Here is a 17490-nt window from a genome sequence, read left to right on the forward strand (position 1 = left end):
GGTGGTGGGGTTGCGGGTGAGGATGAGTTGGGTGTCATCTGCGTAGGAGAGGACAGTGATTCCGTGTGATTGGAGGATGTTGGCTAGGGGGATCATGTAAACGTTGAAGAGTGTGGGGCTGAGGGAGGACCCTTAGGGGACTCCGCAGATGATCTTAGTAGCGGTGGAGTGGAAAGGTGGAAGGTGGACTCTCTGGGTCCGGTTGGTGAGGAAGGAGGTGAGCCAGTCTAAGGCTTTGTGGCAAAATACTATGTTGTGGAGGCATGTGCAGAGTGTGTGGTGGCAGACAGTGTCAAAGGCTGCAGAGAGTTCTAGGAGGATGAGTGCGACGGTCTCGCCTTTGTCGACTTTGGTCCTGATGTCGTCAGTGCATGCAATGAGGGCGGTTTCCGTGCTGTGGTTCTTGCGGAACCCGGATTGTGAGGGGTCAAGAGTGTTGTTTTCTTCGAGGAAGTGGGATAGGCGGGCGTTGACTAGTTTCTCGGCAACCTTGGCAGGGAAAGGGAGGAGGGAGATGGGGCGATAGTTGGAGAGGATCTCCGGGTGGGCTTTGTTTTTTTTAGGAGAGCAGTGATTTCCGCGTGCTTCCAGGGGTCTGGGTAGGTGGCGGAGTTGAAAGAGGAGTTGATTATGTCACGTAGTATGGGGGCGATGGTTGGGCTGGCTTTGTTGTAGATGCATTGTGGACAGGGGTAGGAGGGGGATCCGGAGTGGATGGAGTTCATATTTTTTTGGTTTCTTCGTGTGTGGTGGGGGCCCCGGTGGTGAGTGTGGTGGGGGGGTCATGAGTGGGGGTTGAGTTGGGTGAGTGAGGGGTGTGTGGTGTGTGTGTGTAGTATGACACTGTTGTGGATGTCCAGGATTTTGTGGTGGAAGTGGTTGGAGAGGGAGTCACATAGGGGCTGTGTGTGTGAGGGGTCTATGTTGCTGGCTTTGGGTTTGGCTAGTTCATTAATGGTGAAGAGTTCTTTGCTGTTTTGAGAGTTGTTGCCAAGGCGTGTCTTGTAGTGATCTCTTTTGGCGGTGCGTATGAGTTGGTGATGGGTGCAAATGGTGGTTTTGAGGGTGGAGAAGTTGGTTGTGGAGGGTTCTTGTTGCCATATTTTCTCCGCTTGGCGGCATTTGTGCTTGGAGTCTTGGAGTTCGGGGTGAACCATGGGGTGTTCTTGATGTTGCGGGTGGCGATGTGTTTTCTGAGGGGGGCTAGTGTGTCTGCGCAGGTAGTGATCCATTTAGAGAGGTTGTGTGCTCCTGTGTTGGGGTCGTTGGTGTGGGGGGAGTTGTGAGCCAGTTGGGAGTTCAGGCGTTCTGTGGGGATCTTGTCCCACATGCGGTAGTGTGTGGTGTATTGATGGTGGTGTGTGGGGGGTTTGGTGAAGGAGAAGTGGACGCAGTGGTGGTCAGTCCAGAGGAGTTCGGTGGTGTGGGTGTAGGCTATGTGTTGGCTTGAGGTGAAGATGGCGTCGAGCGTGTGTCCTGTTGAGTGGGTGGGTGCGGTGACCAGTTGTTTGAGTCCGAGGTTGGTTAGGTTGTCTATGAGGAGGTAGAGTTGTGGTCTTGTAGGTTCTCCAAGTGAAAGTTGAAATCACTGAGGAGGATGTAGTCTGTGGAGGTGAGGGCGTGTGAGCTGATGGTGTCGGCGATGGTGTCGCAGAAGGCGGGGAGTGGTCTGGTGGTCTGTAGATTAGTGTACCTCTGAGGGTGGAGTTGTTGTTAATGTAGATCAGGAAGTGCATGTGTTCTGTGTTGTCGATAGTGTCTTGGGAGCTGGTGGTGACTTTGATGAGGTAAATGTTACCAGACGTTACCCCACCCACATTTGTAGCAGTTACTGTTTGCTCTTTTAAAACAGTCTCCCTGTGCCATTTACTTCCAAACTCCAAGATAGGGAAACCCTTTTCCTCTTGTGCAGAGCCTGCCTGCCCACTCAGAGATGTGGCCAGGGAAATGAGAAGCATCCTCCACTGTGGTCACTTCAAACCAGTTCTGGGCACAGCTCTCCCCCCACTGAATGTGGTGTCTCTGTGAATGGAGGAACAAAAGCGGAGGCCTTTCCAGATGTCATGTAACATTTGCTTGTGTTGGGAGAGACCCATTTGAAGTAAATTAAGTTATTGGGTACACCCCAGCTGGTCTTTCTACAATGGGGGGTCGAAAACACCGTCTCACACCGAAACCATTGTATTTGCTCTGGGAACCGTTTTCACACCTCATCAGGGCTAATCACCCACTGGGCTACTGCTGTGGAGCTAATGTAGATTATTTTCTTTAGTAGTTATGACAAATCCAACTTCATTATTAAGTAGGGCTTTTAATAAATGTTTTGACAGGTCGCATTGAAGGTTTTATTCTGCAGTAACAAGGCTACCTCATTTCATGTTTTCCCTAAAAACTGTGGTTACATGTTCTTGTAAACCCTCACTCTTTGTTTTAATGCTTGTTTTGAATTTACTCTAAAGTACTTCATTGATGATTGAAAACACCAAAAAACAAATTAGATTCTTTCTATTATTTGTGCATACTTATTTGACAACAACTGAGTTCTTGGATCACCCAATGTCTTTGTAACAGGATTTAGGGCCTGATTTAGATCTCAATAGTAATACCACTGTTACGCCACAGCAGAGGTCCCAAGTACTCTGTCAATTTGACCATGCTCCGATTGCTGTATTTAGATCTATGGCTGTTCAACTGCTGTCTGCATGGACGGAGTGTATTCAATCGCACTAGCTGTATCCCACAGCCAACACAGCAGACTCCAATGCTGGTAAGTATTATTCATCGCCATTAGGATGGCTGCATTGCACCAACCATATTTCAATATCCCAGCTGTGCTGCAAGTGTAACAGGAGCAGTACCATGGCAGCAGGAGTCACTGGACCAGTTCAGCATTGTACTACCGCTGTGGCTATTGGATGGATGTTAGCAGCCCACACATTATGAATATTAGGCAATTGTGAACACCGGTAAAACACTATATAACACACTCCATTTCAGACCATGATCCTTTGCCGTTCCACTGCTGACCACCAATCTGTGGATGATCTTGCCACTGAACAGCCAGGCTATGTTTTTTATTTCAATTCTCAATAGTATATTTGTTTTATCACTACGGCAGGGAGGAGAATTGACAGTCATGGTGGATGAAATTATTAGAGTAGAGCCACAGTCATTTGGAGAACAAGTACAAAATACTATCCTATCTCAGAAAAAAGGAAATGTGGTCCAGAATAATTAGAGTGAATGCTGTTGATGTCAATCTGCACACACAGGAGTAAATTTAGAAGAGGTGGAATGACATGCCGTTGACGATCCTTTCTTGCCTTTAAAGCATTAGCTGGAGGACTGGAGGTGCTTATCCCAGCCCCCCATTTTAACTCTTTCCCTGGGAGGAGTAGGTCTTGCAGATCCTTCTTCCTCAAGGCTTGACTGGAATCCCTGTGTGGTGGAGTGGAGACTGGTAAGCTACACCTATGTATGTATCACTAATCACAAATGCAGTCCTTGCCCTAAACTTAGCTGTTCAGAATAATTCTAGATACCTATCAAAACATATATATTTGAACTTTGTGAACTCTAGAGGACCTGGACAAACCTCTCCTGCCTATCTGATGAAAATGCAGCCTTGATGGGCTAAGAAATCAGGTTTCTTCCACTTTGAGCTTCCCCACATCAGAAAAGCGCATTCAATGAAACAATGAGAGTCACCGTTGAATACAGTTGCAAACTTGTCCTGCTGAAAAATTCAGAGCTCAAAAGAGACGACTAAGCAAAAATCTTGACTGAGCAACGGTGCCAAAAATATCAGACTGGCTAGACAATGTCCCCAGGTGCATAGTTTAAATTTCTGAGTTTTTCCTGCTAAAGCCAACCATTTAAGTAGCACCTCACCCAACGCCTATCTGAACTCATGAAGACTACCTCAGACAAGCCTGTTGGCTTGCCACATTGAGGGTTTTTGACTTCCACAAAAATACTAAGTGCTAAGAAAAACCTCCAATCGGGTTTGCAACCAGGCCAAACCTGATTGGTGTATCTAACAAGGGCCCCATAGCATTCAGCCTCTAATGGGGCTTAGGCCTCGGACTATGGCTACATTTGATGTTATTTTTACTTATTTAAAAATGTATATGTTTTGTTCCACTTTGGTTCCCCTTATTGCATTTTTTATTTTTTTATGTCATTTTGTTCAATATATTAAACAAATGTTTCCGCTTTGATTTGAGAATTTTATTGTTTAATATTTTGACTTTATTTCTGTTTTTGTGCTACATAAATACTTGCATATTGTCTAGGTTAAGCCTGCGAGCTCTGTAACATTGCTACCAGAGTGACTTTGATTTATGATTGTTCCTAGAGGTGGGCAGCTGACTCCCCAGATAATAAAACAATAAAACAACAAACCTTATACTGGTACTTGGTAATATTTGTAAATAAGTAAATAAGTACATTTAGGGCCTCATTATGAGTTCAGCAATCGCACTATGGGACTGCCAAACTCACAGGAAGGATGCAACCGCCATATCAGTTACGTTCCCCCTAAAATTATTACAATGTTCCCGTCGGGCTGACTGGCAGTATCATTGTAATGCACATTCCTGCCAGGCTGACTGGGGTAAACAGTGTTAGGATATTGGTCTCTGCTCTCTTAAGAGAGCTGAGGCCAATATCCTAATACTCCAGCACCCTCAGAATGTTCACTGTCTGCAAAACAGATAATATGCATTCCGACAGTAAAGGGCAGGGGTTCCTGTAGCCCCCAGCACTGGCTTTTCTCCAGCCTTTTCATGGGGAGGTCCCTGCCATGAAAAGGCTGGCAGAAAGAGGGGTTGCAATCAGCCAGGTGGCGCTGAGTTCAGTGCCGCCCTGGCTGGTTACAAGCCCAACCGCCATCATGCCATCGAGAACCATGTTCCCGGCAGGGATGGCGGTTTCCTAGCAGGTCCACCTACGAAGATTGTAATTGGGTGGTCGAACCTCCAAAGTTGGGGCGGTCCGACCGTCATTGTGAGTGTGGCAGCCCTCGGACCACCACACTCATAATGAGGCTCTAACTATTAAGCGGATTCTCAAATATAAGAGGTATGAGCATGGTGGAACAGAAGAACGAGCCTCAGCTTTATCTTAGTGCATCAATACTTATCAATCACAATGATCCCAAAAGTATCATTGTCATTGTGGATTGAGAATTATTTTGGCAGGGACGGGAATATGTGTGCCCCTTTAGCAAATAACTGCATTATATTTTTTCAGAAAATTGTGTGAAGATGGTATACTTAGCTTAACATGGACAGCATTTCAACATCTCCATGCTTAGAATCGATTTAACTGACATCAGGAGAAAATAACTATTCCGATTTCCTGTCAACAGAAATTCCCTCACTCCGCAAGCATGCACTACCTCTCTAGATATCTTCTACGATAGCACGATAATTTACTGCAAGTGCAATTTTCATGCTCCTACTTTCTGAATCGAATCGAAACACAGTTGAATGGGTTTAAAAACATTTTAAAAGTTATACCTGGTTCATATCTTGGATATAGACGCAATTGGATACTGGTCAATAAGTACAGATATTATTTCGAACTACTCGTGACAGCTTTGGCCATAATTTGAGACTCTTAGACTGTCTACAGCATTTTTGGCAAATGCCGAGTCGGTATTGTAAGAGTACATTTATGTTTTCTTGTAAAGCATATATATTTGAATCTAATGGGTAGTCAGTTTTGACATGCGTAGTATTTTTATCCTTGCAAAATAAGATCTAAAAGTAATAATAGTAGCCTGGGTAATATAAGCATAAACAAATTTACTTCTGAAGAGCAAGAGGTTATTGAAAAATGCCATTTGAGATTTACAAAATTTCCTCTGATGTTATTCTGTGTTGACACTCAGTCGCGAGCCCGACAACTCCTTGATAGGTTTGAATACATAAATGCAAATATAAAATAATTATACTTAATTTGATGTAACATTTGAATTAGCAAATAACTGCATATCAAGGAAGGATAATAAATTATAATGTGCATATTAAAAATCATAAAATGTAACAGTGATTTAAATTGAAATTGCAACATTTCCAAGAGGATTCCTATGTAGTTCACAGCAACAGAAGGTCTCAGCTCTTAAATAACAATGCTTTACATCTAGAGAGAATTGTAATAGTGGCGTACTCTTATATGTGATGTTCAGAGGTAGAGCTTACACACACACACACACACACACATATATTCACTGGAAAAACTAAGGGGAAGATTTAAGAGCCCCTTGTTAGAGCCCCTAGTTATGCCTCTTTGTAAATATATGCCTCTCTGATGCAGTTTTCTGCGTCAGAGGGGCGTGCAATGGGTGTTGCAGTGGGCATTCCACTGCAACACCCATTGCTTTTGACACTGCCCCGGATTTATGAGAAATCGTAAATCTGTGGCACCACCAAAAACTAACACCACCCCAGGGGTTTGCGTTAGTATGGCAAAACAAGGAAGAATGTTTTTATTCCTCCTCATTTTTTGTTTTTTCGGGCCTAATGCAGGGTGCACTTTACTGTATGTGAGGACATTGTTGCATGAGCAATATGCCCCTACTGTGTTCTTGCCAAACCTGGGACATAGTAAGTGAACAGGGCAGCCATTTTAAATGCATGTGCTGGACACTGGTCAGTACAAGTTTCCAAACTACATGCTGGATACTCTGAACCCTGGGTTATTTGGAATCAAACAACTCAGAATGACAAATCCAAACTGGTACCACTATTGGATGTATTAAAAAATATATCAAGGGGTCACCTTTCAAGTGCTCCCTGCAAAGGCTAATTACTCTGGCATAGTTGCTGGCCAGTCCTAAGCAGCCTGCCACCATGAGACAGGATTCTTCACCCCTGGAGAGAGGTGCCACCCCACCTCCCCCAGGAGCCCTTGAAACTTGACTCCAAGCCTGCTGCTAGCAGCACATGTCCTCCCCCATTGCAAAGGCCCACTTTTGGCAGGAGCAATGACAAGAAAACACATAAAGGACAGGAAAAATCGTCAGCACCCGCTTGCACCACCCCTAAGGTGTTGTATGTGAGGCAACCTCTCCATTTAATTTTCCCCCATCTTGCATGGAAGGGAAATGGCCAATCAGGTGTAGGGAAGTGACTTCTGCTACCCTAAGGTAGATGACCCATTGGTCACTACTAGGTACCCCCTAAAACACCTACTAAATACAATATTTAGTGGGCATCCCTAGACCAAGAAATCAGATTTGAAGGACAAAAAAAATAAGCAACAAAGAAGACCCAAGGCTCGAGAACTGAAGTCCTACTGCTCCAAGAAAAGGCACTAAACCCTGCCTGCTGCACCTAGGACTTGACAATCACTGCTGAAGGGTCGCTTTAATGTTGGACAGAATCTACATACCCCCAGAGGACCTCTACTCTTTGCAAATCACCAAAGATCTCTCTCCAGAGTGAAGGCATCACTCCAAACCAACAAGGAACCAAAGACCGTGTGAAGGCAACTTCACTGACTGGCTGCTGACCAAGAAACCGGAAGCTGCAGCTGGACCAAACTTCAGCTGTTAGACTGTGAGGACAAACCCTATCAGTGTGCCTGTGCCATGTTTGGTAGCACTGCCTCCTTCAGCGGCCACACTGTGCCATGGCCCTAGGTACTGGTCACCTCAGGTTGGACACCCAGAAGGACCGTCCATTCTGGTGTGAAAAAGGAGCACGAGGAAGCCCCAGTCAAGGGAGGTAAGGAACAACCTGGACCTCCCACCAGAGTGCCCCTGCTGACCTGCCAGTGACCCGCAAAGTGACCTCCCTCCTGCTTCCAAGGGCACCTTTTTTCACAGCTCTTGGCTCACCGATTCGCTCTGCACCCCGCCACCCTGTGCCTTCACCGATGATCCAGCTGTGCCCTCAAGGTCCCCCACCCACTGGGACCTTGACCCACCAAGGGGACACACCAGACTTACCTTTAGGTCCACCTGTACAGCGCTTTACCAAGTGGTCCCTCACATTGGCCTAGCACCAGCAACAGCACCAATGACTTTCTGCAGCTGCTCCCGTCAAAACCGGGAACCACCCAAACTTCTCCAGCTGGTCCATGGTGCCCACCGGCGACCTCAACATACAAAGAAGACATTGGTAAACTCACTGCCTGATTTTATATGCATTTTAAAAGTATTTTATCCATTGATTCCTATGGTTCGTAGTTATGCATAAAAATAATATTTGTAAGAAATTTCAAAAATTAATAACTTAAAAAGTAGTTACCCAATTTTGATGATCTTAGTCTTAAAAATGTTTAAAAAATCTGAAGTATTTTCATAAATTGGTCTTGAGGTATTCTTTACAGTGTGTAGTCTCATTTATTGATACTGTGAGTACAACATATGCTTTGCACCTCTCCATGATTAACCTGACTGCTCGATAAAGCTACCATAAAAATTAGAGCATGAGGCGGTCTAGTTTTCACCTCTGTAAACCAATGTGTGGTTGCCTGGACCCCGTGCACAGTGTGCCTAGTTTTGAACACTTTATAGAGGGCCAGCCTCCTACAGGGACCGCTGGGAGGCATCAACACCCCTACAGTCTCAGTCAGCTCACTACTTCCTGCAGGAGCATGCATTGCTCCTGCGCACAGGGAGATGCAGAAAATGCAGCTCCCTGTGTGTGGGAGCAAAAGTTTCATCTCTTTCTCTGCCCACATGTAGGAAAGTGAAAAAATCTTCAGTTCCTGCAAGCTGGAACATTTTCACAGCTCCCACTTTCTAGAAGAAAAGTGTTTGCTTTTACTTGGAGGGAGCTGTCTCAGCTCTCACAAAGCAAAGGCAAGCAGCCATCTTCTGAAAGTGGACACATCTGGATATGGCAGGAGCCAGCCCTGGGAGGTGGTGGTCCTCAGGGCCATGCATGGCTCTAGGAGGTGGGGCAACTAGGCCCTCTCCGTTGTTCTGCATGTGCCAGCCCAGAGGAGGTGGTGGTCCCTTGGGCCATATATATTGCCAGGGAGGGAGGCTGCATAGCCCCCATTCTTCTTGTTAATAAAATAATTGGCCCCAGGGAGGTGGTGGTCTCTGGGTCCAGGGTGGATCTTTGCAACCCTCCCCATTATTTTTAATGCCTAGCCCTATGGAGGTGATGATCTCTGGGGCCAGGGGGGATCTGCACAGCAAACCCACATCATTTATTTGTTATAGCCATAGGGAGATGGTGGTCACCAAGGCCTGGGGAGTTCACACGCCCACATCATTTTTTATTCATAGACCCAGGGAGGTGCAGTGCCCTGGGGGTCCTCGCGGCCCCACAACATAATTTATTAGTAATAGCCCCAGGGAGGTGGTGGTCCCAGGGGTCAGGATGTCCACAGAGCCCCCTATATAATGCTACATTTAGCCCCAGGGTGGTGGTAGTCCCCAAGGCATTACTAAGCCCTTGGAGGGAAAAAGGACCAGGAATAAGCCCCAGTCAATGGATGTAAGGAACAACCTGGACCTCCCACCAGAATGCCCCTGCTGACCTGGAGGGGGGCCCCATGTGCTTCCTCCATTTTTTAAATAAACTTGCCATGCCATCACAACCTGGCCCACCCAAGGTATACATTTACAACAAGCTCAGAATACTGTGCTTGATTTTTTTTCTTTTTAATTCACAACAAAATTCATGAATAATTTCCTTTTATGCCTCAAAATTTACTGAGCAGATTGGGTAGGCCAAGTCCCAATGTGTTAGAAATGGGGTCTTTGGTTGGCAGTCAGGTTACCCCCTGTCCAAGCTAGGACCCTCACTCTAGTCAGGGTAAGTCACACACAATCTAAATTACCCTGAGCCCACCCTCTGGTAGCTTGGCACTGAGCAGTCAGGCTTCACTTAGAAGGCAATGTGTAAACTATTTGTGCAATAAATCATACAATAACACCATATAGCCCCACAAAAATACACCACACAATGTTTAGAAAAATATGTAATATTCATGTGGATAAATGCAGGTCAAAACTATTAAAATGCAATAAGTATATGTTGAGATACCACTGAAAAGTGATATAAAGGGCCTCATTCCAACCCTGGCGGTCTGTCCACGGAAGCACCGCCAACAGGCTGGCGGTGCTTCATGTGGAATTCCGCCGCGGTCGCCCAGCCGGGTCCGGCGGTTTCCCGCCAGATTAGCCCCGGCTGGGAGAATCCTCCATGGTGGCGCTGCAAGCAGCGCCGCCATGGGGATTCCGACCCCCTTCCCGCCAGCCTGTTTCTGGCGGTTTTCACCGCCAGAAACAGGATGGCGGGAACGGGTGTTGTGGGGCCCCCTAACAGGGCCCCAGCATGATTTTCACTGTCTGCATAGCAGACAGTGAAAATCGCGACGGGTGCAACTGCACCCGTCGCACCCCTGCAACACCGCCAGCTCCATTCGGAGCCGGCTTCAATGTTTCAGGGCCTTTCCCGCTGGGCCGGCGGGCGCTCCCTTGGCGGGCGCCCGCCGGCCCAGCGGGAAAGTCTGAATGGCCTCCGCGGAGCGGCCAATTGGCGGTTTCTGCTTGGCGGGCGGCGCCCGCCACCCGCCAATATTGGAATGACCCCCCCAAGTGTCTTAAGTCTTTTAAAAAACAAACAAAGTCTCTTTCAAGCACAAAGTACCTGGTTCGCGTGAAAAACCCCTCATAGAACCGTAGAGGAGGAGATGCGTGGAAACAAAGAGGTGTGCGTCAATTTCTCAGTCCACACATGGCGATGTGTCATTTAGTTTTCACGCAGGGATGGCTGTGCGTAAATTTCCGGCACTTGGTCGTGGATCCTCTTCGGGTTGTGGGGTTTTCAGACACCCCTGGGATGGTGAGTGGATTTCCTGCACTGGCAGGACAAAATCACAGGAGCTACGTCGATCCGGTGGGCTTTGTGTCAAATTTTACACCGCACGGCAGCCGCTGCATCGATTCCTCTCTGGAAGTCGGGGTCCGTTGTTCCAGGTCACCTGTGTATCAATCCAGTGGACTGTGCAATGAATTTCTGGTCGCTACGCTGGTGCTGCTTCGATCTACTTGCTGCAATGTCGGGCTGCATCATTCCGGTTCAGCGTGCAGTGAAATTTTCACCACGTGCAGGCTGTGCGTCGTTTCTGGCAGGCTGTGTGTGGAATTTCGACGCACAAGGAGTACTTCTTGAAGAGATGAAGTCTTTTTGGTCCTTAAACTTCAGGGAACAGGAGTCAAGCTCTATCCAAGCCCTTGGAGAGCACTTCTTTACCACAGCCAGAGAGCAGCAAGGCAGCAGGGCAACAGCAAGGCAGCAGTCCTTCACAGAAAGCAGTCAGGTGAGTCCTTTGGACAACCAGGCAGTTCTTCTTGGCAGGATGCAGTTTCTGGTTACAAGTTTCTTCTCCAGGAAGTATCTGAGTTGGTAGGGGCAGAGGCCCTGTTTATACACCCAAATGTGCCTTTGAAGTGGAGGAGTGGCTTAGAAGTGCACCAATTCCCCTTTCAGTTCAATCCTGTCTGCCAGGGTCCCAGTAGGGGGTGTGACAGTCCTTTGTGTGAAGGCAGGCCCTCCACCCTCCGAGCCCAGGAAGACCCATTCAAAATGTAGATGAATGCAAGTGAGGCTGAGTATCCTGAGTTTGGGGTGTGTCTGAGTGAATGCACAAGGAGCTGTCAACTAAACTCAGCCAGACATGTATTGTAAGGCACAGAAAGATTTAAGTGAAGAGAAATGCTCACTTTTTAAAAGTGGCATTTCTAAAATTGTAATATTAAATCCAACTTCATCAGTCAGGAGGATTTTATATCACCATTCTGGCCGTACTAAATATCACCTTCCTACTCCTTTCAGATCAGCAGCTTCCACTCAAACAATGTATGAGGGCAGCCCCACTGCTAGCCTATGAAGGGAGCAGGCCTCACAACAGTGTAAAAATGAATTTAGGAGTTTTACACTATCAGTACATGTAAACTACATACGTACATGTCCTGCCTTTTGCCTACACATCACCCTGCCCTATGGGTTACCTAGGGCATACCTTAGGGGTGTCTTATATGTAGAAAAAGGAGAGCTTTAGGCTTGACAAGTACTTTTAAATGCCAAGTTGAACTGGCAGTGAAACTGCACACACAGGCCTTGCAATGGCAGGCCTGAGACAAGGTTAAGGGGCTACTTAAGTGGGTGGCACAATCAGTGCTGCAGGCCCACTAATAGCATTTAATCTACAGGCCCTGGGCACATATAGTGCACTCTACTAGGGACATATAAGTAAATTAAACAGTCCAATTGGGTATGATCCAATGTTACCATGTTTAAAGGGAGAGAGCATATGCACTTTAGCACTGGTTATCAGTGGTAAAGCGTGCAGAGTCATAAAAACAGAAAAATAGTATCTAAAAAGTGGAGGGAGGCAGGCACAAAGTTAGGGGTGACCACACTAAGGCTGTCAGGTCTAACACAAGGGCTTTAAAAAAAAAAAAAAAAAGGCTGGGTTCCTCCTGGCACACTCCTAAAGCCCCGGGAAGTGTCACTTCTCTGGGGCTTATTTTTTTGTATCCAAGGGGTCACTGCCCTGAGGACCTACCTTCCCAGGGCTTTCTTGTAATATACAGAGGTCCGTCTGGCCATCCTGGGCCCAAAAGGTGATGCATTTGTGGGAGGCCCCACTACACCCCCTGGCCCCAGGGACCATCCCCCTCCCGGGGCAACAGTTTGGAGCAGGTGCTGCGTGCCCCCCTTGTGCCCCAGGAATGACCACCACCCGGGGCTACTCTGTATTCTTAGCAGGGAGCTGAGTGGCTCCCCCACTGCTCCCAGGACCACCACCACCCCCTGGGAAAATCTTAAAAAAAGAAGCCCCATGGATCACCAATCCCCAGGGCTATGTAAACGTCGGAGGAGGGCACCATGGCCACCCTCGTGGACCCTCTGATTGCCCTGAGGAGCGTCACCCCCTAGAGCCAGCTCCTGCTATGTCCCGGGGTGCCCACAACTGGGACGTAGCTGTTTGCTGTGGCTTGGCTGCAGCTCTACAGCTGCAGCCAAGCCACAGCAAGCACTTTGCTGTTTGACAACAGGACTTTAAAGCAGGTCCCACTGTCAAACAGCAGACCTTTCATCTCTGTCCATGTGTGCAGGAGACAGAGATGAAATGCTTCAGCAAACAGAGAGCTTCTATCAAAGCAGCTCCATGCTTGCTGAAGCAATGGCTCTACAGGGGAAGCTTTTAGGCTTCCCCTGCAGTGCCAAGTAGCCCGTGAAGGGCATTTTATTTAAAAATAAAAATATAAAAATATTATGTTGGAAAGTCTTTGGGGGAGCATTTGAAGGCTCCCTCGGGGTCCCAGGAACCACATAGAGGACTTAAAAACATTTGAAGCAAAAACACAACCCCCAAAGCTAAGTGTGAAGGTTGCAGGCTTTCACATTGAGCTTTGTGGGTTTGAGTACAGCTGGACTTGTTTCCAATTTTTTTTCACTGAAAAAATTGTTTTATTTGAAAAAATAAATACATTTTTTGTTTTAAATTGATCACAAATACATCATTCTAAGTATGAGATATTAAAGCCTAAAAACTCTATCTGTTCCCCTCTCACTTTCTTTCTTGCTTACTCTCTTTCAATTAATTTCTTCTACTCAGGCACATGCACCCACTCACACACCCACTCACTCACGCACCCACTCACAGACCCACTGACACCCTCATGCACCCACTCACAGACTCCCGCACACACTGACTCACCCAGTAAACCACTGATGTACCCACTCACACCCAGACAGACAATCTGACAGCCACTCTCACCCTCAATACACCCTCTCACACATATTCTCACACCCAGAGAAGCTGCAGACAAGTACTGCCATGCATGGCCAAAGCGCTGTGCACATCATGGTTTTGAGTGGTTAGGGGGTGTTCGCTGTAGGGTCAGGCTGCAGGCCAGATCTTGCAGGCAACCTGCCCTGTGCACAGTTGGTAGGATTAACGTATAGTAATTCAACTTACTATATGTTAAAAAAACATAGAAATTCAATTAAAAAAAAACAAAGGCTTTAGGAACTTTATAGTTAGGCTCAGATTTTAATTGTCCCAAACCATAGAATTCACTAGTTATAGTTAGAGTTACTCAAGTAACTATAACTCGTGCTCTAAGGTAATTATAATTCTCACCCTCTCCATGCACTGCTAATTACCCCACAAATTACGGCACTCATGACATTTGTTAACATCATTGAGAAAATCAATGTAATAATTGCAGTAAAGTCTTTGGTAAAAAAAACTGTGCATGGCACGAGTTACTGTTACCTTTGGGCATGAGTTTCTTAATTAAGGAACACTGGGATGATTCTAGGGCCAATCTGTTATTTCATAGGACCTTCAGGTATAAATACATGAAGGTGTATAGTCCCAGATCATGCATTATCAATATACAATAATGAATGTAATATTGAATATAAGAGGCTGATTTATGGGTAAAACCTTTCAAATGTGTACGAAGAGGTGCACTGTGACCAACCGGTCCATAGGAATCCATAATGTATAAAACTAAAGTATGCAGAAAGTGATGGATGGAATGCTTGAATTAATCTCAGTCACTGGTAATTACTCAGGTTGCTTCTCAGTTCATCGCTAATTTGCACATCATGCCACCTCACCTGGGACTCCGTCATTTGCAAATCAGTCGTGACCCTGCTCCAAAGGGATCAGTCCAGCCAGTACTGCCAGGCCTGATCCTCCCTGAACCGGAACACAAGCAACCCAGGACTGGCCTTAGCCTAGCTAGGGCTCACCAGCCAGGCAAAGCTTGGCTATAGTAAATCAGTGTGCACAGGACCTGCAACTGGGCATGTGTGTCTCACCTAGGTAACACACATGGGTATATAAACAATGATTGATGTAATGCTTGAATTAATCTCAGCCACTGATAAATACTTGCGGCTGCATCCCAGTCCATCAATCCTTTGCACATTATGCCACCTCAGTTGGGTCCAAACTGAGGTGGCAAACCCACCTGCTGTCCATGACTGCCTCTGACTGTGCTCAGTGTGGTGTTGGCCACAAGGGCTGGCCTCCAGCAAACTCCTCTCTGGTGCCCAATTGTGCTGGCCTCTTGCTAGACCTTGTGCCCATCACCCCATTTACTTCTAACACCTGTGGGTACCCAAATTGACACTGAAAAATGCCTTCATCCATGCACCCTATGTGGAGGTTGACTGAAAGACCTGGACTCCTGCCAGACCATCCATTCATCTGTCAGCAGGTGGCCAACTGGCCATTCTGCAAGGCTTTGGCCATGCTCTGCAGGACCCCAGCCCCCCACATGAGACCAACGACCCCACCTAGCCTAACCTTCAGCAATGTGCAGCAGTGGGTTGGCCTTGCAACCAATGCTTTGTGCATAGCCAATGGCTTGCACAATGGATTTGCTCCTTTGAAAATGATTTATAGGTACTGAGGAACCACAATACTAGTACTGTGGTATAACCGGTGGTGTTGCTCTGGGTACTATAGTAATTGCTGCTAGTATCACAGTACCCATACCCTGAAATATTTTGGTTACATTTTTTCACTTTAGAGAGTCTCGTTATGACCCCTACCACATGGCCTGTGGATAATCGCCCACCCTGAGCACATATGTAGCCTTACATTTTTTTCAGGACTAGGGGGCAAGTCCTGGAATGCAATGACTGCCAAACCATATTCTCCATATTGTGGCCAGTCAATCAGGATCCACCAATCAATTTGAATGGACCAATCATCGGTCCAGTTATATCCTACATTTTGCCAGTGTTAACATGGTTATGCCCACCCAAGCATCTTTTTAAATCTGAGGGCTGTTACAACAAATTAAGAAAAACACTCTTTCTGAGTAAAGTTGTAACTTTGTGTTAAATGAGCTATAATTGCCTCAGCCATTTTCTACAAAAGGGAGTAAACTTTCCAACTGGAATTAACACTATAATTCCTACTTTTAGGCTTCCACCTTTTCTTACTTCCAGCTTGACAGATCGGTGTGAAACCTTCCATGAAGAAGCAAAAGTAGATGAACTTTGTTTTCAAAAATTGTTGGGCGTGGCTGACCAGCAAGATGTCCGCCACACCGTGAGGCTCTGCTCGGCAGGGGAATTAATCCTTCTGCCTCTCCTTTGGAGCAGCCACCCGATCCGGTAGGGCTTTACTGCCAGTCAAGCGCACTCTAAGTCAGACGGAGGCCAAATACTCCCTCATTTATCCAGCAAAACTCTGAGTACAGCATAAGGGCAAGTTGCATTCCTTCTCTAATCCGAAGTTGGCCGCTAAGTTTGCAAAATCGGTCCCTAAAAGGGCACTGGTGGAGGATTCGAGGAATGCCGGCGGAGAGAGAGTGACAATGACTAAATGGTGCTGCTGCTCCGGGGGTTCTGGTAGCCCTGCTCACCGCCTTATCTCTAGTACACTGGTTATTGTTTCCTATATGTACGATGGCTGCTCTATTGGTACTTTTGCATTGTGAGATCCCCTGCTGCCCATTCCATTTGGGATTGTGTCTCGGATAGCCTGTTCCACGCCCCTCTGGATGAGTCCCTTGATACTGTTAAATATTGCTGTTCGGGTGGTGTTTTTGGGGATGGGTGGGATTGTAGCACAGACCCATTTGGGGGGTCTGCGTGGGTGGGGGGTTGGGATGTTCTGCTTTTGGACTATTTTCTCTATCTTTCCTTCTATACCCCCGCTCTTATTTTTGCATGCTGACGAAGCCTTGAATTTGATGGTGTGGAGGGATATGTGGCTGGATAGCTATTTGGATTTGCGAGGAATAGCGTGATGCCTGTATGCTGCCTAACTTGGAATGTGCGTGGGCTGAATGACGGGCGCAAGATGAGGCTGCTGTCTGCCTATATGCAGCAACATGCGATTGACATTTGCATGTTGCAGGAGACACATCTGGCTGCGGCCAACCAAAATAGGCTAAAGGCTGGATGGATAGGTGAGTGTCATGCTGCGATGTATTCGTGCTATGCTAGGGGGGTGGCGATCCTGATTTGGAAAGTGCTACAGTGGCACACTGAAAAGACGCTTGTGTATCCAGCCGGCTGCTATATTATGCTGTGCGGCATACTGCTAGATAGACCTTGTAGATTGGTGTTGATTTACCGTCCAAATACTGATGACCCTGATTTTATTCCGGGAGGTGGGTTGATTAATCGTCTCAATGGGATCTGGGGTGATTTCAATGTGGTATTGGACCCTGCGGCAGACCGTGAAAGTCTTGCTCGGCCGCAACATGTGGGGGCTGCTAAGGCTCCTTTGCATGTGATGTCTGAGTGTGCTTTGGTGGACATATGGAGGGTGAAGCATGGTACTGATAGGGAGGGCACCTGTGTCAATTATGCTCATAATAGTTGGTCCCGCATAGACAGATGGCTTGGTACCAGGGATGTTGAGCTTTGGACGAGGTCGGTTGAACATATGGCACGCACTTTATCGGACCATTCTCCTGTTTTGTTGTAGTTGACCATACCAGGAGGCCCCTCTTGGGCCTTCATGTGGAGGCTT

The sequence above is a fragment of the Pleurodeles waltl genome, chromosome 1_2, assembly GCF_031143425.1.
Source record: "Pleurodeles waltl isolate 20211129_DDA chromosome 1_2, aPleWal1.hap1.20221129, whole genome shotgun sequence".
NCBI lineage: Eukaryota > Metazoa > Chordata > Amphibia > Caudata > Salamandridae > Pleurodeles > Pleurodeles waltl.